Genomic DNA, 26759 nt, shown 5'->3' on the forward strand with positions numbered 1-26759 from the left:
ATCTTAAAATACATTAAAGATTTAAATACATTAAAGATTTATTAAATCTTAAATATTAAGATTAAAAAATCTTAATACATTGTGTTGATGAAGTTGAGTGAAAATATGCATTTTGTACCCTTTTAATTGAGGGGCACATTTTTGCTTCCTCTTTGGAGGCAATTTGACCTTTTGTCCCAGGAATTCTCCTTAGGTGCCCATTAGAAAAAGATACACAAGAATGTCCATTTTAATTGTAGCAAAATGCTAGAAAAAAATAATTGTCCAATAATAGGTGACTCATTAAGTAATTTGCGGTATATCTATAAAATAGGGGAAAAAAGAGCATGATGCATAGGTATATGCACTGATCAGGAACCAAGTTATATTTTTAATTGAAAAAGCAAGACACAGTACAATAGCATAATATATTCCATTTGTGTAAATAAGCAAGATCCACACATGTACACACCCACAGATATGATTGTGTGTGTTTGAAGGACACACAAGAAACTAGTTACGATGGTGTCATCTGACTGGGGAGTTTCACGGTCGGGGAGGGAGGGAGAGTTCCCTTCCTGGTTGTACTTTATTCTACAGTTTAAGTTTTTTGTCATGTGTATACATTACTTTTTATTAAATATTTTAAAGCATTATTTATGGGCCCTTTCCAAGTCTGACATTCTAGGAGGCTATGGTTATGAAATGGTAATGAGGCAGTGAGATTTGACAGAATCTGTAAGATTTCAGGTCAGCGAGTGTGTTGGGAGTTTAGAAAATTTGCCTAATATGACTTATTCTGAGTCACTTAATTTGTAAAACAAATTACTAATACTCATTTCACAGAAGTTTTAGGAGTTTTAATCCATGGACAACTGCGCTGTAAGTCACGTGTTCCCATTTATGTGCCAGTTAGATTCATTGGTTCCACCGTGACAGTGTAAATGCTCTAAAATATTTTGAAGTCTTAAATGTGATTGACAGTCCCCTTTTATAAGCTGATAAGATATCATTCACATAAGCCACAGCTTGGCTTCCTCACTCTGCTGTGCTTTGGTTCTCTTCAGGACGGGATGTTATTCTGAGCTGGACTGACCGGAATTATGGGATGTTATGAATCTCTTCATCCAGAGTATTTATCGGAGTCACTGATTAAAAGGCATTAAGTGTAAAACATTGTTTGGTCACCCCAGGACACTGAATTCATCTTTGCTTTGGACGAGAGGGCATAGTCCATAACACCCGCGTCTCTTTTCAAAGTTTGTGACTCACCACCAAGGCACAGGGCACAATGGCTTTTTCTCCTGTCCCCGGATTTCCAGGGCAATCCCTCTGAGACTGTAAGCTGTCCTCATGAATTCTATTTATTTAGCCCATCACTATTCAGTGATCAAGTCAACATTGGCCAGCTGCATCCCAGCACACCTGTCCATGCCTGCTGAGCGCACTGTGCTGTGTGCCACACACTGTGGGGCTCACGCAGACACCGGGTACCCAGCTCCCACCCTCGAGGGGTTTCTAGGCCACTAGGAGACAAGCACGAGATACAGTAACTTGGAGTTACAGCAGAGCTTGAAGATCAGGCCAACTCTGAAACCTAAGGAAGGAAAAGCCCAAGACAGGGGGCAGTTTGGAAACCACTGTGAGTTCATTGGAGAACCCCCAGCTCCATCTTGGGTGCCGACTCTGCCCTTCCACCTGAAACGTGCTCTTTCCAAGGTGAGAGGTGTTTGATCCTGGAGTCACGGAGCTCTTGAAGGAAAGACTATGCTAAGGATCTCGAGAGGCGGAGGTGGCCTGTGCAGAGCGAGAGTCCGTGTGTCTCCATCCTCAAGACTGAAGGGGTACCTTTCCAACATCCCATCTGAACATCTGGGTGAAGATTCTGGAGAACTGTCTCAGGACTGCTGATGCAGAGGCTCTGGGCTTGGGCACAGGGAACTTGCATCTTAAGCAGAACTAAGGGGATCCAGAGACAACGGAGCCAAGGTCCAGAGGCCCCCGACCTGAGTCATCAGGACATGGTTCTGTGCTTCCTGGCGCCTCCCAATGGTTATTTAGCTGCAGGAAAGCTCTTCCTTCAGGAGAGGAGCCCCAGGACAGAGACTGGTGAGTTCTAATTCTCCCTGTATGGGAAGAAGGAGGGCAATTTGGTAGCCTGAATCCCTCTGAGGATAGGTTCATGTTTGCTAAGAGGGAAAAGTGGTTTCTTATGTTATCAGGAAGACTCAGGTAGAGGAAAGGGAGGCAAAGAAGGGAGGGATGGGAGGTGAGGCTGGACATTTATTCACTTTTCAAACACGGATTGGGCACATGCTCTGTGCCAGGCAGTTTTGCATGTGTCCCAGAGCCGCGGCCTGAGGTCTGGGATAACAGAGCCCCGGTCTGCTCCTCTCAGGTCTGAGGGGACAGGAGGCCCAGAGCCGGCAGACAGGTCACCCTCTAGGTTCACAGGCAAGCTGAGAGCCCAGGTCCACCCTTATATGCTTTTGTTTCCCACCGTTGTTGCCTCTCTGAGCAGAGCTGGGACGTTGCAAGTCTGTGTCCCTCTTCACTTAGGATTCCTTCCAGGTCATTTGGAATTCATTCCTGGGACTCGCTCCAGATAGATTCCCATACCTCAGAGCACTGAAAATGGGAAGAGTCTGCTGGAAGTCTCACTGATGTTGCGGTTTTAACAGTTTTCTGCAAATTTTATGTATCCTAAGTTTGCTAGGCCCTGGAGCTTCCTAAGTGTCTGATTTGAGGAGGGGTAAGTTTTACAGAGAAGATAAAGCGAAACAAAAGGGAACATGCTGTTTTTGCATTAAGCTGTGGACTTGCTCCCAGCTCTCTTGGAATGTGGCATCTTTCACGTCATCTGTTTGCAAATGACCCTGAAGTGGCCCAGAACCGCAATGATGTTCTCGGCACACAGATGCGTGAATGAACACCGGCCAGTTGTTGGGTGCTGGTCGTAAAGGTGGCACCAGCTCCCATGAGGCTGCCCTGCAGAGAGGTGACAAACTGATATTCACTCCCTCCTTCCACTCCTGGCCAGGTACCCGGGGCTCGTTCTGCCTGTTTTTCCCAAGATGACTTCAGCTTGGATGCTTCCAGCTCAGCTCAGCCAAGGTGTATCCAGTTACCATCGCGGTCCCCACCACCACCGGGGAATATTTCCTGTGCGCCTCTTCCCAACTGTTGCCAGTTCTACTAATGGTCCTTGACTCGCTGTCATGGGCCAGGTCCAGTGCTAATCTCCGGGCAGATGGCCACACATGGCTTCCTGGCTCAAGGAGCCCATGCTGGAAGGAGCAGGGTAACATGCAAACACAACATTGCAAAATAACACAAACTGAGGTATGAACAGGGTGTTACAGGGACACAAAGGAGGTCACTTAGAGATGATCAAGGGCAGTGGCATTCAAGGAAGACTTCTCAGAGCAACCGTGTCCTGAAGGATGAATCAGGATGAACTAGGCAAGGGTAAGCAGTGAATTCAGAAAACTCTCCAGTTACCTAAACTTGGGTCCAAGGTCAAAATCAGAAGTTGGGAAGGAATTCTTTTTGTATTTCTGCCTCGGGTCAGAATCAGGACGGGGAGCTGGCCAAGGCTGTGGGCTCCCTCCTACGTGGGCCCGTTGAGACCAAGGCATGTTCCTTCTCCTTGCAAGAATCCTCTGGGTTCTGGACCGTCTCAGGAGACGCTCAGAGAACACCCTGCTGATGCCTCATTCCACTTCCCATCGAGGGAGCACAGAAGCAAGGTCCAGGGAGTCAGGCCGGTCCGATCTGGAGAGGACCGTGGGTCCAGATCACAGCCCTAGGCTTTGGTTTGGCACCACTACACAATCGGGGCCTCCCAGCCAGGAGAATGAACAGTTCCCTACCTTCATCTGCTATTTAGCCCATGCCTAAACATCCCTGGTTATCCCCAAAATGCCTTTTATGGTTTTCTCTTTCAGACAGAAACACATCAAGGATTATGAATGGCTTTTTTTTTTTTTTTTTTTTTTTTTGCGGTATGCGGGCCTCTCACTGTTGCGGCCTCTCCCGCAGCGGAGCACAGGCTCCGGACGCGCAGGCCCACCGGCCACGGCTCACGGGCCCAGCTGCTCCGTGGCATGTGGGATCTTCCCGGACCGGGGCACGAACCCATGTCCCCTGCATCGGCAGGCGGACTCCCAACCACTGTGCCACCAGGGAAGCCCATGAATGGCTTTTAATTATTATAACTCCTTAGTGTCTTTTAATCTAGAATGTCCCCCGGTTTTTTTTTAATGACAGCAATTGTTTGAAAAGACCAAGCTTATCGTTTATAGAAAGTCCCATTCTGGGGGCTGCTTGATGGCTTCTTTGTGGTACTTTAACATGTTCTGTCCCCTGCATTTCCAGTAAACTGCGGGTAGGTCTAAAGTCTTGATTCAAGTTAAGTGTGCTTGGCAATGATAACTGCATGTTGTATGGCTGCCCTTCATGGGCACGTGGCAGGCTTTCCCACCATTATCGATGCTGCTTAAGATAATAACTGTCTTTCCCTAATGAAGATACATTTTTCCTTTTGAACTTGGTGGCGGGGGCGGGGGGCTTTAACGATATGTGATTGTTCTCTCATCTAATTGTTCTATCACCTATTGTTAGTTCTTGCTTGGCTCTATTTCTTTGGTGAATGGAAAATTGTGATTTAAAAGAAAAAAAAGAATGAGTTTATCTTATATTTTATGATTATAAAATGTGACATTGTCATTTTATTTTTGGTTGGATTTTATTATAATGCTTATGTATTATAGATTAGTTTCTAATGGTCTGTTCTGATGAACAAAACCACATGAATTCTACAGGCGCTTTTGTGTCTTTGGGCCAGTATCTTTTAAGGAACGATTCCTAGAAATAGAGATGAAGTTATACGTATGGTGAGTTTTTGTGTATATTGCCAGAATTCTCACCAGAGAGGCTGAACTGAAGCCTTCTCTCCCCAGCAAGCCCTGTGCCCTGCCTTCCTCTGGGCCTCCCCTGGTGCAAGAGAAATGTGCTCTCAGGGTGCGGACAGCAAGATTTCTAAGAGCCTGGTAGGTGGATGAGGAATGTGTAATAAAAGAGAGAGAAAAAAAAGAAAAAGGAAAACACTGATTGAACCCAACAACTCACAAAATGGTGGTCTTCAAAATTCTATCTTTCCTGACTGACATTCTCCTATAATGAGAGTTTTCTCTTATTACCTGATTAGCTCTGGTTCCTTCTCAAGCAATTACAGTTCCTTCTAAAGAAGAAGTAAAGGTACCTCTGAAAGTTACCACTTTTGCCTTCTGTCCCTCTTTCTTTCTCTTTTTTAATCACACACACACACACACACACACACACACACACACTCGTCTGGATTTATGAATTTCATTTATTCACTTTTATAAAATAAGTTACTACTATTATTATTATTATTATTGATGCTCAAACCTCTGTCCTGAATGTGACCAGTGGGAACACTTTCAAGCTGGCCCTGGTATGCTGGTGACAAGCCTCCATTGGTCTCTGGATTTCTTCTTACTCTCTGGTAGTAAAAAACATCCAGCCTACCCTGTGTTTTCCTTACCCCAGAGCTGGAATCAGCCATCAAATCCTAGTTTCTATAGAACGGGGAATGGCACTTCGAAATCAAAGTCGAAATGCTGGATGTGCTCATTGACAATGGGCCATCCTTCTTTCATGGCTTATTAGTGGATGAGTTATGAGTTCATGTGGATATTCCATCTTAACTTTTACATTGCAGGATATTCCTAACTTTTAAAAATTTATGCCTATGTGTACTTTCTCTTACATGGAAAGTTTTTGCTCCTACTTTTTAACTCTCTCCTACAATATTATAGCATTTTAAAAAAATTTCCATGTGAACCTCCTACAATAGTATCAGAGGTGAGAAAGTGCCACTTTCAGTACTGTCTTAATTTGCATCTCTTACTGTGAGTGCAGTTGAATATTTTGTGATGTTTAGGGGCCATTTTCCTTTCTTTATCTATGAAATGCCTGCTCAGGTCTTTTGCCTGTTTTTCTATCCAGTATTTGCTCATTCTTCTTCTCTATTTTAAGGAGCTTTCTCTAGATCAGGAATACACCTCAGTTTTTGACAGAAGGTGCAGATATGTTCCTCTCCGCTGTCGTTGTTTGTGAGCCTTTGCTTGCAGAGGTTTTTATTTCATACAAAGGATAAGCGGGATTTCACTGGTGACAATGACCTACCAACAGGCTGTCGTACAAATACAATGTCCACCAAACAGGATGAGTGCTAGAGATGAGCTCTCATTGGTGCAGCCTTCAAGGTGATGGATGGCTCAGTACATTTTTTTTTTTAATAAATAAATAAATTTTAATTGAAGTATAGTTGATTTACAATGTTGTGCTAGTTGCAGGTGTACAGCAAAGTGAATCAGTTATACATACACATATATACACTTTTTTTTTTTTTTTTAGTTTCTTTTCCCATATAGGCCATTACAGAGTATTGAGTAGTGTTCCCTGTTCAAACCCGATCTTGCTACCATCTAGCTGCCCAGAGGATGAAGCCCGATTTCCTCAGCTGCCATCCACTCATTCCATCCTCTACATTTAAACATCAATCAATCAACCTCAATCTACATTTCTTTTTTTTTAACATTTTTATTGAAGTATAATTGCTTTACAATGTTGTGTTAGTTTCTGCTGTACAATAAAGTGAATCAGCTATATGTATATGTATATCCCCATATCCCCTCCCTCTTGGGTCTCCCTCCCACCCTCCCTATCCCACCCCTCTAGGTGGACACAAAGCACCGAGCTGATCTCCCTGTGCTATGTGGCTGCTTCCCATTAGCTATCTGTTTTACATTTGGTAGTGTGTATATGTCAATGCTACTATCTCACTTTGTCCCAGCTTCCCCTTCCCTCTCCCTGGGTCCTCAAGTCCATTCTCTACATCTGCATCTTTATACCTATCCTGCCCCTAGGTTCATCAGAACCTTTTTTTTTAAGATCCCATATATATGTGTTAGAATATGGTATTTGTTTTTCTCTTTCTGACTTACTTCACTCTGTATGACAGTCTCTAGGTCCATCCACCTCACTACAAATAACTCAATTTTGTTTCTTTTTATGGCTGAGTAATATTCCATTTTATATATGTGCCACATCTTCTTTATCCATTCATCTGTCGATGGACACTTAAGTTGATTCCGTATCCTGGCTATTGTAAATAGTGCTGCAATGAACATTGTGGTACATGACTCTTGTTGAATTATGGTTTTCTCATGGAATATGCCCCATAGTGGGATTGCTGGGTCATATGGTAGTTCTATTTTTAATTTTTTAAGGAACCTCTATACTGTTCTCCATAGTGGCCATATTAACTTACATTCCCACCAACAGTGCAAGAGGGTTCCCTTTCCTCCACACCCTCTCCAGCATTTATTGTTTGTAGATTTTTTGATGATGGCCATTCTGGCCTGTTTGTGAGGTGATACCTCATTGTGTCAATCGCATCAATTGTATCATTGTATCAATCAATTGTTTTGATTTGTATTTCTCTAATGATTAGTGACGTTGAGTGTCTTTGCATGTGTTTGTTGGCCATCTGTATATCTTCTTTGGAGAAATGTCTATTTAGGTCCTCTGCCCATTTTTGGATTGGGTTGATCAGAAATAAATGTAAAAGAAATGAAGGAAACAATAATGAAGATCAATAAAACTAAAAGCTGGTTCTTTGAGAAGATAAATAAAATTGATAAACCATTAGCCAGACTCATCAAGAAAAAAGGGAGAAGACTCAAATCAACAGAATTAGAAATGAAAAAGGAGAAGTAACAACTGACATTGCAGAAATACAAAGGATCATGAGAGATGACTACCAGCAACTATATGTCAATAAAATGGACCACCTGGAAAAAATGGACAAATTCTTAGAAAGGGCTCAGATACTTCTGAGATGCTTCTCACCTGCACAGAAGGGCTACAAGACTCCAGTCAGGTCCCAGGGCTTTGCCCCAGGAACACTTGATGACCACACCCCAGGTGCCATCCCTGGCTCTATCCATTAGGTTAGGAGGAATCCTGATTGCTGAACAACAGCTGTGAGGTTGACTCAGTCCTGCCCCATGGGATATGGCTGTGTTGGCCTTGAATGAAGCCTTCACACAAACTGCTGGCTAGTCACCCAAACAGCAGAGCGCTGGGACCTCCTCTGCTCCTGGGGAGGTTGTACAAACTCTCTGACTCCTGTTTGCTACCAGATGTTTGTTTGATAAGCATATGTATGGCCATATCAATCTGCTCCCCAACAGGAAGGAGATGGCGCCTACACAGGAAGAGGAGTTGAGGAAGACAAAGCTACAGAGGGAGAGGAGAGATGTGAGGGCAGAAGGGGAGCTGAGTTGTCTGGGAGCCCCAGGCTGTGGGCTGCCGATGGGCATCACCTGTTAACATATAGGGTCCTGAGGAAGAGCAGATCCCGGAACTGGGCCTCAAGAGAGAATTGACAGGGAGAAGGTCACTTTGAGAGCAGCAGTTAGCTTTGGTCACAGGACAAAGGCTGTCTGGTGTGACTTTTCAGGGCAGTAGCCTGGGAAAGATGTACTTGGCTTTCCCCGCCTTCCTCTGACCTTCTGCTGTAGGTCCCATATTGGCTGGCAGCCAGAGGGCTAGGGAGCCCTGTTGATGGAGCTGTAGCCATCAGCCTCCTGGGGGAAGATCAGGCTGCAGAAGGATGAGAGTGAGGACGAATCCTCTTCCACGTCCACCTTGCTCCCATGATCCTCCGTGAAGGACCTCGGAGTTGCCCATGAGTCAGTTACGTAAGTCAGTGCGTGACATGCAGCTGCTGGGGAGAAGTGTAGGGTGGGAGAGCCTGCAGGGGAGAGAGCTACACATCTGTTCTATCTCTGAGAAGATGCACCAGGAATGGGAGCAGGGGCCGTGGGGATGTAATAGGAAGGATGTGTTCCCAAGGGACTGACCAGACTCCGTGACGGGGTTGAAGAAACTTGAAGATGTTCCAAATCTGGGCCCTTGGGTGCCCTACAAACACAACATGGAAGCCAAGAGGAGGAGATGGCTTTGGGGTGGCTTTGGGGTAAAATCCAGGGAGCAGCCTTGGTGGCTGAGATGGAACAGATGTGCTGGAGTCTGGGGACAAAGTTGGGCCGTCACCCCTCTGGTAGTGACAAAAGTAGCAACGGATTGTGATAAGCTCATCTGGGGAGAATTAGAGATGGAAGACATAAGGGCAAAGGGAGGATCACTATTGATATGTATATATATATATATATTTTTTTTCTGGCCTTTCAATGATCCAATCAACAAATAATTATTGAGGACACTCTGTGCGCCAGACATGGGTATGGATGCTAGCATTCAAGGGAGGAGCAAATAGACCAACTCCAGGCCCTTGAATTGTAGTGGGGAACATAGAAAAAAGATGAATAAATACAATACACGGTGTGTTGGGTAGATTGTGACAGGTAGGGTCCACTTGACTTCTGAGCTCTGGAACGGTACACTCACGCGCTCCACCTGCCATCATGGTGTGCGAAAACAGGGCATGTGAGAGCCATAAGCAATGAAAGGGACGATGCAGGCCAGCTGTTTCCTTCTCCAGGGGACAAAACAGGCCAGAGGGATGGTGGGACTTGGCCAAGAGAACTCAGCGCGCTCTGGGTAGAACTGGCCTGGACCCCAGCCTCAGGCTTCTCAGCCCAGAGCCCTTCCTGCTACACCACGTGCTGAGTAGTCTGGCCTAAGGCGGGGGGGAAGCAACAAGGAAGCCCCCTTCCAGCCACACAGCTGTCAGGGCTCCAAGCCTGGAGGCAGGGAGGACGAGCTGATTCCTCAGGAAGTTTTTGCCTCAAAGCTCTAAATTAGATGTAGAGTTCTAAATTCCAGTGATCATTATTAAACAATCACTTAAAATTCTTTGAGTGTCTGGCCCCCCCACATCTCTCTGGTTTGACACTGAATTGGGGTTTTTCTGTTTCATTTATGGGTGTTCTTTCCCGGGGGCATTGTGGGAGTGGGTTTCCCCTTGCCCGCCATGATGCTCTTTTCTGTGTTTGGTGGTACCATCCATCCAGTTTTCAGTGGTGGAGCAGGAAATGATTTTCCTCAAGTATCCTTATTTCCAGCTATGCTAGAGTCCATACGATAGTCACCTCTATAGGTCCAAGAAGGGCTAGAAACCTACTTGATTAGCAGTAAAATTCCTGGGAGGTAGACCGCAGGAAATGTAGCCAGATCCCCCTGGGGACCGCCCCTGTAGAATAATGTGTGGACCAGCTTCAAAAGACTTGGGACAAACTTCTCAACAGCTCTCGTCCACTCCTCTGCCCTTCCACCTACTCTTCTGGTTGGAGAATTCTCTTGACACTGATCTGCAGTCAGGACTCAAAATTAAATTCTTCTGCATTATTATTTTTATTTTTTGCGGTACGCGGGCCTCTCACTGCTGTGGCCTCTCCCGCTGCGGAGCACAGGCTCCGGACGCACAGGCTCAGCGGCCACAGCTCACGGGCCCAGCCGCTCCACGGCATGTGGGATCTTCCCGGACCGGGGCACGAACCCGTGTCCCCTGCATCGGCAGGCGGACTCTCAACCACTGCGCCACCAGGGAAGCCCCTCTTCTGCATTATTAAATTGAGTATTTGGCTTAATATTTTAAAATTTGAGGCCAGTTGAGACCCAAAAGCACTCCATCAGTGCCTCACGTTCCTGTTGAAATTAAAAGCTTGCTGGAAAAAGTGCCGCTGAAGATTGGCTGCAGAGCGTTCCCTGGTGGCCCCCTGTCTGCTTGTGGGTCTCTGAACATCTCTCCAAGCTCATGTTCTAAGTTCCCTTGACCCTCCTGAGTATATTTACCACAATGGAACCGCAAAGTGCCCAAACTGGAATCCATCCTTTTATTTTCTTCTTCTTGGCTCCCCGAACACGGTCTGACTCTAAGATTGTATCCCAGCCGCCTCAGCCCCCTCGAAAAGTCTGCATGTGATCAAACTGCCGCGAAGGCGCTTGGACGCTTCCTTTGTATTTCAGCAGCTCATTTGGCTTTCAACTCTGAAAAAGTGCGAATTTCCTGTTGGCTTGGAATTAGTTTCGATTTTTTTCTCTCCTCCTCCAAGACAAATCAAACGAGAACCTTCAGGATATCCTACACGTGGAAGCTTGAGCTCATAGATCAAATGCCTCATTGGCCTGTCCTGGTGATATTCTTGCTCCATGTAAAATTACAGCAGAACTTGGCAACCCGGCCCCTAGATAGAGTTCCTGGGAAATAGGTCAATTTTTTGTCTCATTTTTATTCCTAGGATCTGGGTGCTATGTGGATTGGAGTGCAGCTCACCGTCTCAGGTACTCCACTGGTCTATTTGCTTGGTGGATTTACTTCTGAATCCTTCTACGTGGCGTTTTGTTTTTTCATTTCTATTCTAACTGTATGTGTTTAAGTTTATACATAAAGACGACAATGTTTGGTGCTACCCGTTATGAATAAGGAAATGTTGCTTCCTTCTTGGGTTGGGTAATGATGTTCTAATATATTCAGGACCTTCCTTCCAGCCTTGCAAAGACCCTTCTTCTTCTTCTTTTTTTTTTTTTTTTTTTTGCGGTACGTGGGCCTCTCACTGCTGTGGCCTCTCCCGTTGCGGAGCACAGGCTCCGGACGCGCAGGCTCAGCGGCCATGGCTCACGGACCCAGCCGCTCCGCGGCATGTGGGATCTTCCCAGACCGGGGCACGAACCCGCGTCCCCTGCATTGGCAGGCGGACTCTCAACCACTGCACCACCAGGGAAGCCCAAAGACCTTTCTTGATGTATAGCTACAGATGCATCCTCTTTCTTGCAAGACACGGCAGCTACTGAGGGAGGAGAAGCACCTGTACCCATCTTGTGTCTCTGTTTGGTCTGTGAGACTTTGGTATGAGTTCAAAGTGATACACCCTGAATGGAGCTCTAGTTGGGAAGACAGAAAACCCCTGAAGCCAGTTTGTCGTGAGGACTGGATTTCTCTCAGTGTGGCCTGGAGTCCCCTGATCATCCAGGTGGTCTGCCCGGTGGTCCTCAGGCAGTTTACCACTGTAGGAGGCAAAAACGAATGAAATAACATTTTCTTTCAAGATTGTGAGTCAATATGAACTAAATTCATATTCTAATTGACAGTTACATTTAAAAGCCCGTCATCGAGTGCAAGCTTTGAGAGATGCTGTCGTGTGTCCAAGTTCACAGGAATGAGTGGCACAGGACTGAACTTGGACTGTTATTCCCGAAGCCTGCTTATGTGTTTTGAATAGTGGTACTTGCCGTTCTCGAAGCAGAGGAGACTATGACAAAAATGGGAAGTGTCGTTAAAGGTATTTATCTATCTAAAGCATTAACTTAGCCTTCTGGCCACAAAAGTAACATGTATTCTTTGTTCAAAATTGGGAAAACTTCAAAGAGTGTGAATAAAAGCAAAGATGGAGCAGCCATACTTGGGAGTGCTTCCTTTCGCATTTATTGATCAAATTGGGCATAGGAGAGTCCGCCTGCCGATGCAGGGGACGCAGGTTCGTGCCCCGGTCCGGGAAGATCCTACATGCCACGGAGCGGCTGGGCCCGTGAGCCATGACCGCTGAGCCTGCGCATCTGGAGCCTGTGCTCCGCAAGGGGAGAGGCCACAACAGTGAGAGGTCTGTGTACCACACACACACACAAAAAATTGGGCATAGGATTTTGTATCCCTCTTCTAATAAGTTGTTTTCCTTTGTTACCAAATATTTTGGGGGAAGATGATTTTCAAAATTAAGTAGCATTCTGTCCTCTGGATGGACCACTACCAAGTTCACAAGCCCATTCTTACCGGGTGTTTAGGTTGTTTCTCACCCATTATTGTTACAGATAAAACCTCACTGAACTTCTCACACATAAGTCCTCTAGCACATTCTAACTGAGAGCCAAGAAGTAGCATCCCTTTGTGAAAGGGTGTGTACAACTCTTTTACATTTTATTATCAAATTGTCCTCCAAAATGGTGATAACAGTAAGACTTTTGCCAACAGTCTGTGAAATGCCTCCCTTCACCAAGCCTTAAAAAAACACTTAATTAAAAATTCAAAATAGTGACCATGGATTAAGCAAAGCATGATGCATTCTTACTTTCCTTTTACTTTCCTTTACTTTTCCCATTTCCTTCAGTAACGGTGAAATTGAACATTCGTAATGTTTACTGACTGCCTTATTTCTTACTTTGTGACTTGACTGTCCATTTTCCCATTGGGTTGTTCATCTTATTGCTTTGCAAGAAATCTTTATTTAGTAAACATATTTACTTTTCGTAACGTGTTAGAAATAATTTTCCCAGAATGTAGTGGACTTTTTAATTTTCTGTATGATGTTTCCTTTTCATATTTAATTAAGGCAGTTAGATCTGTCTCTTTTATTACAATTTCTTTCTTTGTGTCATGGGGAGGAAGACTTCCCTGTTCTAAGATCAGTCAAGGAATAATCTGCATTGTATTCCAGTTCTTTTATAACTGGGGGTGGCGAAGGGGGATTGCTGCAAACTGGGGATGGCGAAGGGGGATTGCTGCAAACTGGGGAGGGCGAAGGGGGATTGCTGCAAACTGGGGATGGTGAAGGGGGATTGCTGCAAACTGGGGATGGCTAAGGGGGATTGCTGCAAACTGGGGATGGCGAATGGGGATTGCTGCAAACTGGGGGTGGCTAAGGGGGATTTCTGCAAACTGGGGGTGGCTAAGGGGGATTGCTGCAAACTGGGGGTGGCTAAGGGGGCTTTCCTAGAGTTTCCCTGTTGAACTTTAAGGGAAGACTCTGGGGTCTACGGTATTGAGATACAACTGTGTTAATGCAATCTGTCACCACTGGCAGTGCAACTAGCAGGCATTCTTGACTTTGAGGGATGTGAAAATGGGCACCCTGATTCCAGCCCTGTTGAAGGTTTATGCACCTTTAAATATATACTTACCTAGGTCCTCTTAGCTTTCTCAAAAGACAGATATTAGGTACAGATTCCCTCCTCATTCAGCTGGGCTTATGGAGGGAAAGCTGAATACCCGTCCACTTAGAAATTTCAAATCAATTTACATAAATTGCACCATTGGTCATTAAAGACCTTCCCGCCCTGACTCACTATTAAAAACACCATGATAAGGAAAGGTAAGTATTCTGTTGTCACAACTATTTTTTCCCGTGGGAATTGATTACAGAACATTCTCCCTTGTTCGCATTTTTTCTCCAGGATCCTTCAGAAAGTCTATGAATGCGGTGAGTTGTTCTTGGTGCTGAATTGTCAGAGGTTTAGTGTTATCAATCCACCTTAAAATATAAGGACGTGCCTCCAAGTGGATCCAAGGTCATCAAAATAATTTATCATGAGCAAATCATCTGAGAGTTTATTTATAAGTTAGCTTGTATCATCTTGCTGCCTCGAGATAAAAGCAAAACACACACCTGTATGCAGGTATGCATGGTAATCGAGTGGGGCTTGTATACAAAGATTTTTTTAAAAATTTTGTTTGTCAAATCTTGAGCTTTGAGGGTGATTCTGAGTCCCAGCCCCTAGACCTGGATTTCTTTGTCTTCCACCCAGATACTCTGCGATTTTACAGACATGTGCTGGGTTCGTGCCGAGCTGGCTTTGCCCCGCAGACGGGAGCCCCCAGCTATGATGTCTCACAGTTGCAAATATACAGACTTGATCATTTTGCTGTCCTTCTCTGAAGGTTTGGTTCAACAGTAGAATGCTATTCTTTGTTTTGTCTCCTGTCCTGTTTCCTCCAGGCAAAACTTGGCATTAGGCAGCTCTGTTTTGGCCTCCATCCAAGTAATTTAGTACCACAAGCTTCTCATTATAAGATGGGTTCACCTGTAGGATGGTCCCATGGTCTGGATACGGAGCCCGCATTATTATTATTAAGACGCTGCTTCTGTTCAACATATGTTTGCAGCATAGACAGTTAATTTCCCCGTATACAGACCTAGAGAGGTTCCTTTAGGGCTGGCTCTTTTTTGTTCTTGTTGGGAATTGGGAGAACAGCTCGCTAACTTTCCAGCTGTCCTCGCCACGTTACTATTTAAAATGAGAGATGACAAAGACCACGACTATAACAAACAAATTGCCGGCATGTCTGTTCCTATGCTGGAAAAAGGGCCTTGAATTACTCTGAATCCTCGAGACATCATTTCCATTTGCGGTCACTATGAAACCATGCTTACGGTCCGTATAACTGTCCTTTTGTTTTAAAGATGGTCTGGGTTACCTCAGCCCATTGGTATCATTGTACTCTAAAGTCGATCTTTTTTCAGATTAAAAGAGAAAGATTACACAGTGGGGCCACTCTGCAAATGTTCTGCATCAGTGTCAAAAGTGCCTTCATGTACTAAGATGTTTAAGCACCTACAGAGTTGTTGCCAGCCATCTGGGCTGCTGAGAACGCTAAATCAATCTGCTGTATGCGCAAAGCTAAGTCATTTATCTGTCAGGTAGTATTTCATTTAAAACATATTTCTGTGCAAAACGAAATACGTAAAATTGTCTATTTCTGTACCCAAGTCTGGCGGTTCCCATTATTTCACAAAGAAAATTGTCTTTTTAAAGGAGCAAGGAGGTCCTTGAGCTCATTGGCCATCGACTTCAGAAGGAGCTTCTATTGACATTATGCAAATGTCCAATGATTGTTAGGGGTACCGGGGTCCTGTCTGATTATTGATTCTCTCCCAGCCTACCTTTGAGTGTCAGTCAGATGAACACTCATACTGGAAGGTCAGTTGAGGTTTTACGTGATGACTTCATGACAAAGTATCTGTCCGTTATCCAATTTGAAGCCAGAGTCCTATTTCATAGCCTTATACTGAGAGCCAGGCAAGCTTTATGAAGCTTGAGTTTAATCTCCCAACTCAGATTTATGATTCTGGACTCTCTAAATATGGAAGTGCCTTCTGACATCCCCAGGTGTCTCCACTGAAAGACACCGACTTGCATTCCAGGAAGTGTCCACGTGTTGTACACTCCGCCTATACCTGCACCATTCAATTATTCCCTTTTTCAATCAGAAAAACCAAGCAGGAGTTGGATGAAGAGTAACTGGCTCCCTTCCACCATTTTTGTATTTTTTTTCCTATAAATAAAAAGAATCATTCGTAAGTTGACGCATTTAATATGGGGATCCTGGTCTGGTATCCTTTCTCCAGACCTGGAATCTGATTAATGACACACCATTTCAGCTGAATTTATGTCCCCGTTCACCTGGGAAAATGCAGTTTGTTCTTCCTTCACAAACAGAAGGGTACTGCGCAGGAATCAGGTTTCTCATACCTGCGTGTGCCAAAGGGGAAGACAGAAAAAGCTGCTTGGGAAGAGAGAAGCCCTTTTGTATATTTAAAAATAGTATTAGTGACTCCAAGTCTCTCATATCCTATTGGATTCGTTTTTACTCCTTCAAAGTTTATTTCTATTTAGAGATGCTCCACATATTGAGATGTCTAGGCATCTACCTCCCGAGGTGCTGGGTCATCTTGGGTATCACCACCGACTTCTCTCCCTCCTATGAGCTCTCCTTTCTGCCGACACCCCAGCCCCACCTCTCTGGGTCCTGTGTGCCGGCACACAAGTGTCCAGAGGCCTGGGGAGAGCTTGGAGCCTGGTGCTCTCTTGAGAGCTGATAACCCTGGTAGATTGAGGAAGGCCACGGTAGATGCTCCCTGTGAGAGCAGGTGGGGACTGGCCCCTCATTCCCTGTGATTAGACTGACATGTCCCCAGTGAGATGAACAGGAAAACATGCCGCGGGATGTTCCTCCAATGGACTCAGTATCTTGTTATCTTAGCCCTTCTGACGTGGAGCGACTTGGCAGGAAGACTAAATCGGGAGGGCTTATGCTCTCAGTGTTAGGACCATTCAGTTCAGGGGGCGAGCTCGAGATTGGCATGGGCTGGGAGCCAGTTTATAAAGTTGAATAGTGGTTCTTCCTATTTTTAATTTTTTTAATAAGAGAAACAGAGCTTTGAGTGGAAATGTTACGGTCATCTTGCTTAATTCAGAGCAAGCGTGAAGCACAACTATATGGACAGACCCCTGTGAAGTCTACACTTAGTTACATTAACCAGATGGTTAAGTAAGAGCAAAACTAGATTTATTTCATCTAAAAAAATCTGATCAAGCCAGTAATTATTAGGTATTTCAAGTTTTAGAGGATACTAATTGGATTGTGTGTGTCTGATCAAGTGATGTGTGTGTGTGTGTGTACCTGTTGCTTCAACACAGGTCTTTTGCAATCAGGGGCACCAGCTTCTCTGAAATCCATCGAGGGGACCCTGGGAGGGGTTACAGGGGGCTTTCCTGGAGGACTTCATATCTCTCTGTCCCCCCCAGACCTTGCCACTAAATGCATTTGTTTTTATCCAAAGGGCAGCTCTGAGATGCAGGCAGGAAGAGAAGTATGATGTGGCCGCAGACACCTGATGTGCTCCAGCCCCCAGCCGGGCGAAGGAAACCTCCTTTCCCTTCCAGTGAACACTAAAGGCAGCCCTGGACCACCTGCCTGTCAGGCGCCTTGTCAGCTAAAAGGTCCCCCAAGGCCTGTTTAGTGGGAAATAGCAGAGCCAGGCTAGCTGTGTCCACCTTGGGAGCTCAGGCTGTGAGGTTCGCCTTCCTTGGTTTGCACTCCCAGGTAATGGTCCTCTCAGCAGTGGCAAGGCCACTCATTGGAACTGACACTCCGTGATGGGCTTAGACAAACACAGGGGCCTAGCTGGCCTCCTGGAGCCCCGTGATGGGGAGTGACCCAACATGGTTATCATTTGATTGAAACGATCAACTCATTTCCCATAGGTCATGGGATATCAGCCAAGATCCAAATCGGAAAAGACGGGGCCTCATTGCCTGATTACCAGCGGCGGCCCCAGCTGAGTGCAAGGATGTGGGTTGTAAAGTGCTGTTTCCTCCTGTTTACAGCTGGAACGCAGAAGGCGGTGATGCCTCTAGGAAACTCCTTCTTACACAGCTGCCTACCATGGGCGTGGCGGTCGGGGACACCCCTGGAACCGTGAGCCCAGGTGCGGTGGAGGTCGGGGGCAGTCCCCTCCAGTCCCCTCCATGCTCCAGGAAGGGGTGTGGGTGTGTAAAGTTGTGGGGAAGAGGACGCCTACTGTTTCCTGGGGCCGCGTTAGCAAAGAAGCACAGACTTGGTGGCTCAGAAACACGGAAACTTACTGTCTCACATTTCTGGAGGCCAGAGTCCAGAATCAAGGTGTAGATGGAGATGTGCTCCCTTGGAAGTGCTGGGAATGGTCTGTTCCTGGCCTCTCTCCCAGCTCCTGGTGGCCTCAGGTGTTCCCTGGCTTGTGGATGCATCACAGAAGATGCATCTTCTGTCTTTATGTGATGCTCCCTCTGTGTCTCCACATTGTCTTCTCTGGGTCCATATTTCCCCTTGTTATAAGGACACCAGTCGCATCTGATGAGGGCCTACGCTGGTGAACTCATTTTAACTTGATCACTGCTGTTAAGACATATTTCCAAATAAGGTTGTATTCTGAGGTGACAGGGGGTTAGGACTTCAACCCATCTTTTTGGAGGCATGAAACTCAAAACTTAATAGGAAAGGAACCCAAAGGAAATGAAATCAGCACCTTGAAGAGATATCTGTGCCCCCGGCTCACTGCTGCGCTATTCACAACGGCCAAGACGGGGAAACTACCTAAGCATCTGTTGAAGAATGAACAGATGAAGGGATTGTGTGTGTTACACGGGGACATTATTCAGTCTTTACGAAGAAGGAGATTCTGCCATTTGCAACACATGGATGAACCTGCAGGACCTCATGTTAAATGAAATAAGCTATAGGCACAGAAAGACAAAGCTGCATGATCTCGCTTGTGTATGGAATCCAAAAAGGTTGAATGTGTAGAAGTCAAGAGTAAAGCTGTAGTTACCAAGAGTGGGAGGTGGGGGAGGTGGGGGAGATATTGATCAAGAGGCACAGAGTTCTGCTTCTGTTGGACGGTCAAGTCTAGAGAGCTGGTGCCCAGCGTGGTGACTGTAGTTAGTAATACTGTGTAAAATGCTGGAAAATTGCTAATAGAGGAGATTCAGATGCTCTTATCACCCACAAAAGATAACTACGCGAGGAGATTATTAGCTTGAGGTAGTAATCTTTTCACTTTATATATATTTATCAAATTATCATGGTGCACACCTTAAATATATACAACTTATATTAAGAGCAAAAACACATTACAGGAGCTGTGTGTCGTTTCTGGAAGGCCCAGCTATCTGGACCAAAACTCTGGAGCCTTGGTGTCTGTGGAAGGTCCTGCCATGCACATCTCTGACCCTGTGCTGTTTCCTGACTGAAGCTGGAGACCTGAACCACTTTCCTGATGCTCAGACTGAAGAGACCTACCCTCTTGTCAAGAGGGAATTCACTCTCCACATAGCAAACTGTTCCAGAACCCTCTGGCTGATTCTGGAGCAAAGCATGAGAAGCCACCCTGAGCCTTGGCTTTTTCTCCACGAATGACAGTTCTGGATGTCGGCCTAGGACCTTCTGCGGTGGCTGTGAGAGGCGGCCCTGACCTTGGGGGGATGCAGTGGGATCGACCCAGGATGTGCTGGAAGGAGAGAGGAGGCCTGCCCTGAGGGTGGTCTGCAGAGATGGGAGCTCCCTGGAGCAGCCCCAAAGGCCCCCGTGTGCCGTGCAAGGAGACGTGCCTTGTCACAGCCCGTTCCCTGGTTCAAAGGCACGCTTGATGCTACCCCTGCATGAGCACAGCCTGAAACGGCCCAAGGTTTCACTTGGAAAAGTTTGCCAACAGTGTGTCAGAAGCTATTAGTGAGAAATAAAAGTCTGTGTTGTGATGGTGCATGGAAGAGACAGGGAGGGTGGCCTTGCCTGGAGGACGGGGCTGAAGGACGAGGACGTTGCAGGGACCATGGCGGGTGGCTGAGAACAGTGTGTTTCATCTGGTTGCTACCTTGATGCTTTGTTCCTTATGAAGCGTTATTTAGAAATGAATCTTTCCTTGTCATCCCTCTCATCCCCTTCTCCTTAGTTTTCCATCCTTGATGTGGCCAGAGAATTAAGGACCTGCATAGGCTGCTGTCATTGCCCTCGTGAGCTTGTTGCATCCAGAGGTGGGCAGCCCTGTTGACGGAGTACTGGATGCAACCGCCAGCAAGTACGATGCTGAGCATTTCTGTTTTCAACTCAGGTTTTTGACCTGCTAAGTCTCCTAGGTGTACAAATATGTGTGTAAACGATGGCAGGAATCTGCGTGGTTCTGCTTTGCAAAAAGATGAGTAAACTGAATAGTGATTAATAACCAAACGTGCTCAGGACTGGCATTCAAACTAGGTGCCATTGCCACTAAAACAAGATTTAGACCGACGTTTTAGAAAGGGATACATCAGCTGATTCTTTGGAAAACACAGGACAGTTTTTTCAAGTAAGCAAGGGAGCTAGGGAGAGATGAAAATAGAAGCTACTGGGAAGGTTTTCCTTTTGGGGGATGAGTTCCATGTTCAATTTTGTTTTCAGGCCTAGATGTGGGTCAGCACATGAAGTCCATGGCTATGCTCCGCGCCTTATAATAACAAGATACTACCTGCCAGCAACACGCAGCTTTTGTAGGCAGGAGCCCCCAAAGCACAAGCCTCGTTGGATCTTAGAACAACCCCATCCGTAAAAAGAGGCTCAGTTAGGCGCCTCCAGGACACGCCTGGCTCTGGTGAGGTTAAAAGTTCAGGACGCTTTTTAGATCCCAGAGATTTGGATAAGTGATGGACTCAAATTCTTGCCAAAAGATTCTGTCACGGGGTTTAAAAAACCCTCAGTGGTGGTCAGCTTCTGGAATAAACTTCCCTAATGGACAAAGCAGGTGCGGGGGCCCTTATTCCTTGGCCAACAGGCCTGCAAGGAAGAAATGAGGGGTCCAGGCTGAGGAGTCCAGACAAGGAAAATGTTGTTCCCCAGACAGCTCTGGGCGGGGGAAGGAAGAGAAGCACCTTAGTGGGACCAGAAAGGGGTGAAGGTCAGTGGAGGGGGGTTTTGCTTGGTTTATCCTGACGTGAGAGCGAGGAGGTGGGAAAGGGCCTGTGATGACCGCGTCCTTCACTGGGAGGGCAGCTTGGGTTGGCCTGTCCCTTCTCACAGGTTCACGCTGGAGGCCGCTGGCCCCACCCTGCCCTCCACAGGGCCTCCCAGACACTGGTCATTTCCAAGTTGCTTCTCCAGTGGAGGTTTCTAAGCGAGTGGTGTCCTCAGTAGTGACACCGTGGCTGATGTCCAGGGGCCCCTTTCGAGGCTGATCTGTAACACGGCTGCTGTGTCGGGTCCACCCCTCCACCCTTCACCCCAAAATCCTCTGCCTCCTCGGGTTTCCAGAATCTTCCTGTCTGCACCAAACAACCCTCTCAGAACCAGGCACTGGATAATCACAGTCGTGTCAAGATTCTCTGCCAGCCTCTCCCACCCGCCTCAGCACAGGTTCCTCAGCCCCTGGGGCACCACAGGCACTCAAGACCGAGCCCTTTCTGCCTCCTTCTCACCCGGGCCTGGCAGGCGTGCCAGGCTTCGAGGGGCTATGGAAGAAAGGCGTATGGGTGGGACTCTCAAACCACCCTTGAACGTGAGCCTGTAAGGAGAGCTGTGAAAGCTCCCGATTAGTGAACGAGCCATGTAGCACACGTGTGCGTGTATGTGTGCCCACAACATGCATGCATGAAGCAGGGGTGCAGGGCCCGGTGCCCTGGCTCCATCCTCTGCGTTTCCTCCCCAGGCTGAGTTAGGGCTCTCATGGCATGATCTAGTTACTTCTATAGTAAGGATCATCCCTTTGCCTCAAAGTGCTATTGATAACCTCACCTTTTCACTAGACTGGAGGCTTTTTGAAAGCAGGAGGCTGCCTTTCATTTCCAAAGTCCCCACCCAGAGTAAGCTGGGGGGCGGCGGGGAAGCGTGGGATGAGTGTCCATCTCCATTTACCTCTCCCTCTTCTCTACCTACCGCTTGCTCAGTATACCTATTCCCAGACCATTCCACATCTGTCTATATTCTTTCTACCTGCATATTTGTATCTCCATATTTCTCAGTCTATCTATCATCTCCTATTTCTATCTATATTATGTCTATACATGTATCCACCTATATTTAAACCATCTCCATCTATAGTTGTATTTCTGTGTCTATCTGTATATATCTATATTCATCTACGTCTATATTTATATTTATCCTCTCATACATTTTTGTAAATTCTCCCTCTACAAGTCTCGTTATAGGGACATCCCTGGAGCATGAGACCCAGGACTGGAAATCACAACCACACTCACTTTTTCCCATGAAGCACAGAGATGGGTCCACATGCTCCCTCCTATTCCATCATCTCTTCCCTGACTTCTCATCCTTCCTGTGTCAGGACAATATAACTGAAACACTTGTAGCTGTGGCCTGTCCCTTCTCACAGATTCACGCTGGAGGCTGTTCTTACTCTTTGCTCCTAGAACTATGTTTTCAGCTGCAGACAAGACATAGGACTGATTTTCTAATATACGGGCTTACAGACGGCTTTTATATTTTGTTGGCCTCATCCGCATGCCTCACATTACCTGCCTTTTATTTTAGAACATTTCTCCAGTCTAAAAACTTACCAGAACATTGACAATAGCTCTGGAAATCTGAAATTTTTCATAGCACAACTATGTAATATAATTTAAAGGTTCAATTCCCTCGATAAAGTGAGACACCCAAGAATGGCATCCCACACTATGACGAGTGGGAGTAGAGGCCGTATCGAGTCACTCAGCTGATGCCTGGCCACTTTGTCTCCTAGTGCTGCCTAGGACTCCAGTGAGAGACACTAGCAGGAAATCATTTTAAATTCTATAGACCGCTGGCTTCTTCCATTTTTTATGACTCTCCTCCAAATTCTGACCCTAAGCTCCTTCTCCTCAGGTGGTATCTTTACCATTGGGTGAGGCAAAATGTCAGAAGAGCTTACCAGCAAACGTGCAGTGAATGTAGCCCACCTCCCTTGTTGCTGAGTCCAAGATTTTACTGCTTGCCACGTGACGGGTCAATAAATGGGAGACAAGTTGTTGGGGCAAGGAACAGGGACTTTATTTGGAAAGCCAGCAGACCGAGAATATGGGGGACTAGTGTCCCAAAGAACCATCTTACCTGAGTTAGAATTAGTCCTCTTTTATACTAAAAGGGGAGGGGGTGTGGTTGGTTGCTGCAAACTTCTTGGTGTCTGAATCCTTTGTTCCTGCCACTGTCCAGGCAAGTCAGGTCACCATGTTCTTGTAAATCTCCAACAAGACAAATGTTATTCTCTGTTCTGCAACATTTTATCTCTATATGAATGGAAAAGTGTTTACATGCAAAGGTCAGAGCCTTGAGAATGGGCTCTCTGCCTATTTCAGGCTGTAGGCAACACACTTAACTTGTAGCAAAAGCAATAGAATATGAAGGTTAAAGTAAAAGAGGCAGATCCAGGATGGAGTCAGATTTGCTCTTCCCTGTTACACCCTCATCTCCTGCATAGTGTCCTCTGTGATCCATGGAGGGTGGAGGTGAAGGTGGGGGTCCCCGGATGTAGGCAGAACTTTATTGAACACTTGCAAATACTTGAGTAAATTCCACCCATAAACTCATCAGCTCTGTTCTGTAGAATGGAGGGTGGGTCCTGGTTGCGGGGGGGCACTGGCAGAAGTAGGTGCAGAGAGGTGGGGAGGGGAGGCAGGGGAAGGAGGGGCTGATGAATCATAGACAAAAAGTGCTTTCTCTGGGGGAGAAAACAGACATATTGCAATGTTATTTTGTCCTAAAAGAGCCAGAAACTCTGCGAAGTCTGGCCAGAACCTTTCAGCAGAGGCACATTAGCTATTGAGCTTGTTTGCTGTGGCTCCTGATCAGGACTAGCTTGAGAACAGACCTGACCTGGAGGAGGAGGTCTCCTCAGTCACCAGCACTCTGGCTTCATGAAAGCATTTGACTTTAGGAAATGTGGGCTTCTTACCTGCTTCTTTGTACCTCTTGTCCCAGGAATAATCCTTAGTTCCTTCAGATTCAAGATGCTGGACCTAAACTTGACCCAAGAGGTGAAGGGCAGACCACATGCCCCGAGGAAGCTGGCCTCAGAGGTGTGGCATCCTGGCGGGTGGACAGCCTCCTCCAGCCCTCGAAGCTCTCACACAGACAGCGGGGGCCTGCATCCTGGCCTCCAGTGGGTCCTGGAGCTCAGTGTGTGGGGAGAAACCTGGAGGCCACGTGGGTGCATGGCAGGGATCCTGGGAGACAAATCGTCAGGAAATTGAAAGAGCTTGGGAAGAAGACCCATTTTCCATAAAGCAATCATTTTCCCACGTTAGCTAAGTTGCAAGGTTCAGTCACTTAGGACTATTTATCTGGGTATAAAATAACACGGATGAAGCCCCATTTTAAATCTTTCATGGATCATTTGGCAAAGACTTCCTATTTGATGCGTATCATCTGGACCACACAGTCTTGCTGAAAGGGACGCAGGCCGTTGCTGCTACAAACAAGATCACAAACTCTCACTTCGGATCAATGACTGCCTGCCGGAGAGGTGGTGACCTTCGTAGCTTTTTGTGCAGTTAATCAGTGACTGGCAAAACTGTGGTCATCATCAAGATGCTTAAGAAAGGAGACAAGGAGGAGAAAATGGAGAAACTTAAGGGAAAATCAGATTGAAATACCAAAAGCCTCCGAGACCCTGTCCTGCTGGCTGGGCCGGGGAACCACCACCTTTGCAAGTGGGGATTTTGGACAGAATGATGGGATCTCACTCCCACCTTACCCCAGTCCTGCCCACTAATGACTGTGCACAGCTGATACGTCACCGATCCCTTGGGCCCAACCCAAAGAGGCCCGGTAACTTGGGAACTCTCACCACCTGGTGATTCAGGTATCGGGGCTTGGGGCGGGCATCCCCCAAATATGCCTCAGTAGCATATCGGTTACTTTGAATTAAAGTAACTTAAGAAATGCACGAGGGACACGCTGACCCTCTTCTCTGTCTCACTGAAAGCAGGAAATAAATCTCCCATGTGAAAGTGTCCTCCCTACCACATCTGGACACCCTTATCACCCATGATCAGGAATTTAGGCTGAGAAGCCTTGTATGAACAAACCTCGTTACTTCTTTAATTGACGACCCTAGCCTACACTGTTCAGACTGTTCACTAATTGAGTACCCAAAGCCTAAGTTTCATTGTCCTGTCAATTCCTCACAACTTTATTATTTCTTTTTTTTAAATTTGTATCGGAGTATAGTTGATTTAAACTGTTGTGTTAGTTTCAGGTGTACAGCAAAGTGAATCAGTTATACGTATATCCACTCCTTCTGAGATTCTTTTCCCATATAGGCCATTATAGAGTATCGAGTAGAGTTCCCTGTGCTATATAGTAGGTCCTTGTTAGTTATCTTTTTTATATGTAGTAGTGTGTATATGTCAATCCCAATCTCCCAATTTATCCCACACTCCCCTTCCCTCCCTGGTAATCATAAGTTTGTCTTCTACATTAGTGACTCTATTTCTGTTTTGTAAATAAGTTCATTTGTACCTTTTTTTAGATTTCACATATAAGCAATATCATATGATATTTGTCTTTCTCTGCCTGACTTACTTCACTTGGTATGACAATCTCTATACCCATCCGTGTTGCGGCAAATTCTGCTTTGGCCGCTTCTTAGGTCCCATTCCTATGAGACCTCTGTGCTTTTCTCAAACTTATTCATAATGGGAACAGCATCGAAGACAAACTCCTGCGTGAAAGAGAACTGAGCTCAAATGTTAGTCTGCCACCCACGAGCCGTGTGCCACTGGGTGAGTTTCTTCATCTTTGTCTCAGTTTGCCTCATCTGTAAGATGGGGATCATAGTACTACATTACCTCTATTCTAAGACGACTTTAAATCAATGGTATATTTTTAAATTGACATACATATGTAATGTATTTATTTTTGCCAGAAGACATTGTCAGTCACAAGACAGATCCCAATTTCAGAAACATTAAATTGTGACAAAGTTCCCACCTAAGAAATGGAGGAAACTGTGTAGCGTCTGCCTCGACTGAAATGAGCCACTGGCTATCAAGCGATTCACACCCCGCTCGGCATATAACTGGGGTGAGTGAGGGCTGCTCGCATTACTGTTATTGTTGTAACAATTGTGGACTATGGACATTGCCATCAGCTGGTCTGCATCTGAGTGAGGAATTCACACAGTGAGCAATGAAGCTATGGGGAAGCCTAAATGATACTATTTCAGGGGCACCCCCAAACGTCATCAGAGCCAGAGCTAAGCTTTTAGAAGGAACCTGTTACATTTTTCATTCATTTTTATTCACAGATTAATTTCCTACCTACTGAGTTGATCCAGTAGCCAGTGAACGGTCACAACTGTTCATACAACTTTTCTCCCATGTATGACAGTCGGCCATGAGGTGATGTTCACGGAAGCTGGCCAAGTGTACCCTCCTCCCCTACCCCAGTCATTGGCTTCAGTAAGAAGGAGTCTGCTCCTCGGAAACTTCTGGGGCCAGGTCATCACTGAAAACAGGATTTCCCCGTCCCATGGTCCAGGTTCTCTGCTGGCAAGACCGCAGACACCAAAGGCTCGGAGACGAACCATGGCTGCCAGATGGCGTCCGCACACCTCTGCTTCACGTGTGGAGGCCAAGTGGGCCTCCTAACAGATCCGAAAATCCATGTTTCTGGAGCTGGAGGCGGGGCAGTCCTGTGCTGGGAAGGGGCTCTGAGGTGGCAGACCGTTTAC

Source organism: Stenella coeruleoalba (assembly GCF_951394435.1).
Source record: "Stenella coeruleoalba genome assembly, chromosome: 16".
NCBI lineage: Eukaryota > Metazoa > Chordata > Mammalia > Artiodactyla > Delphinidae > Stenella > Stenella coeruleoalba.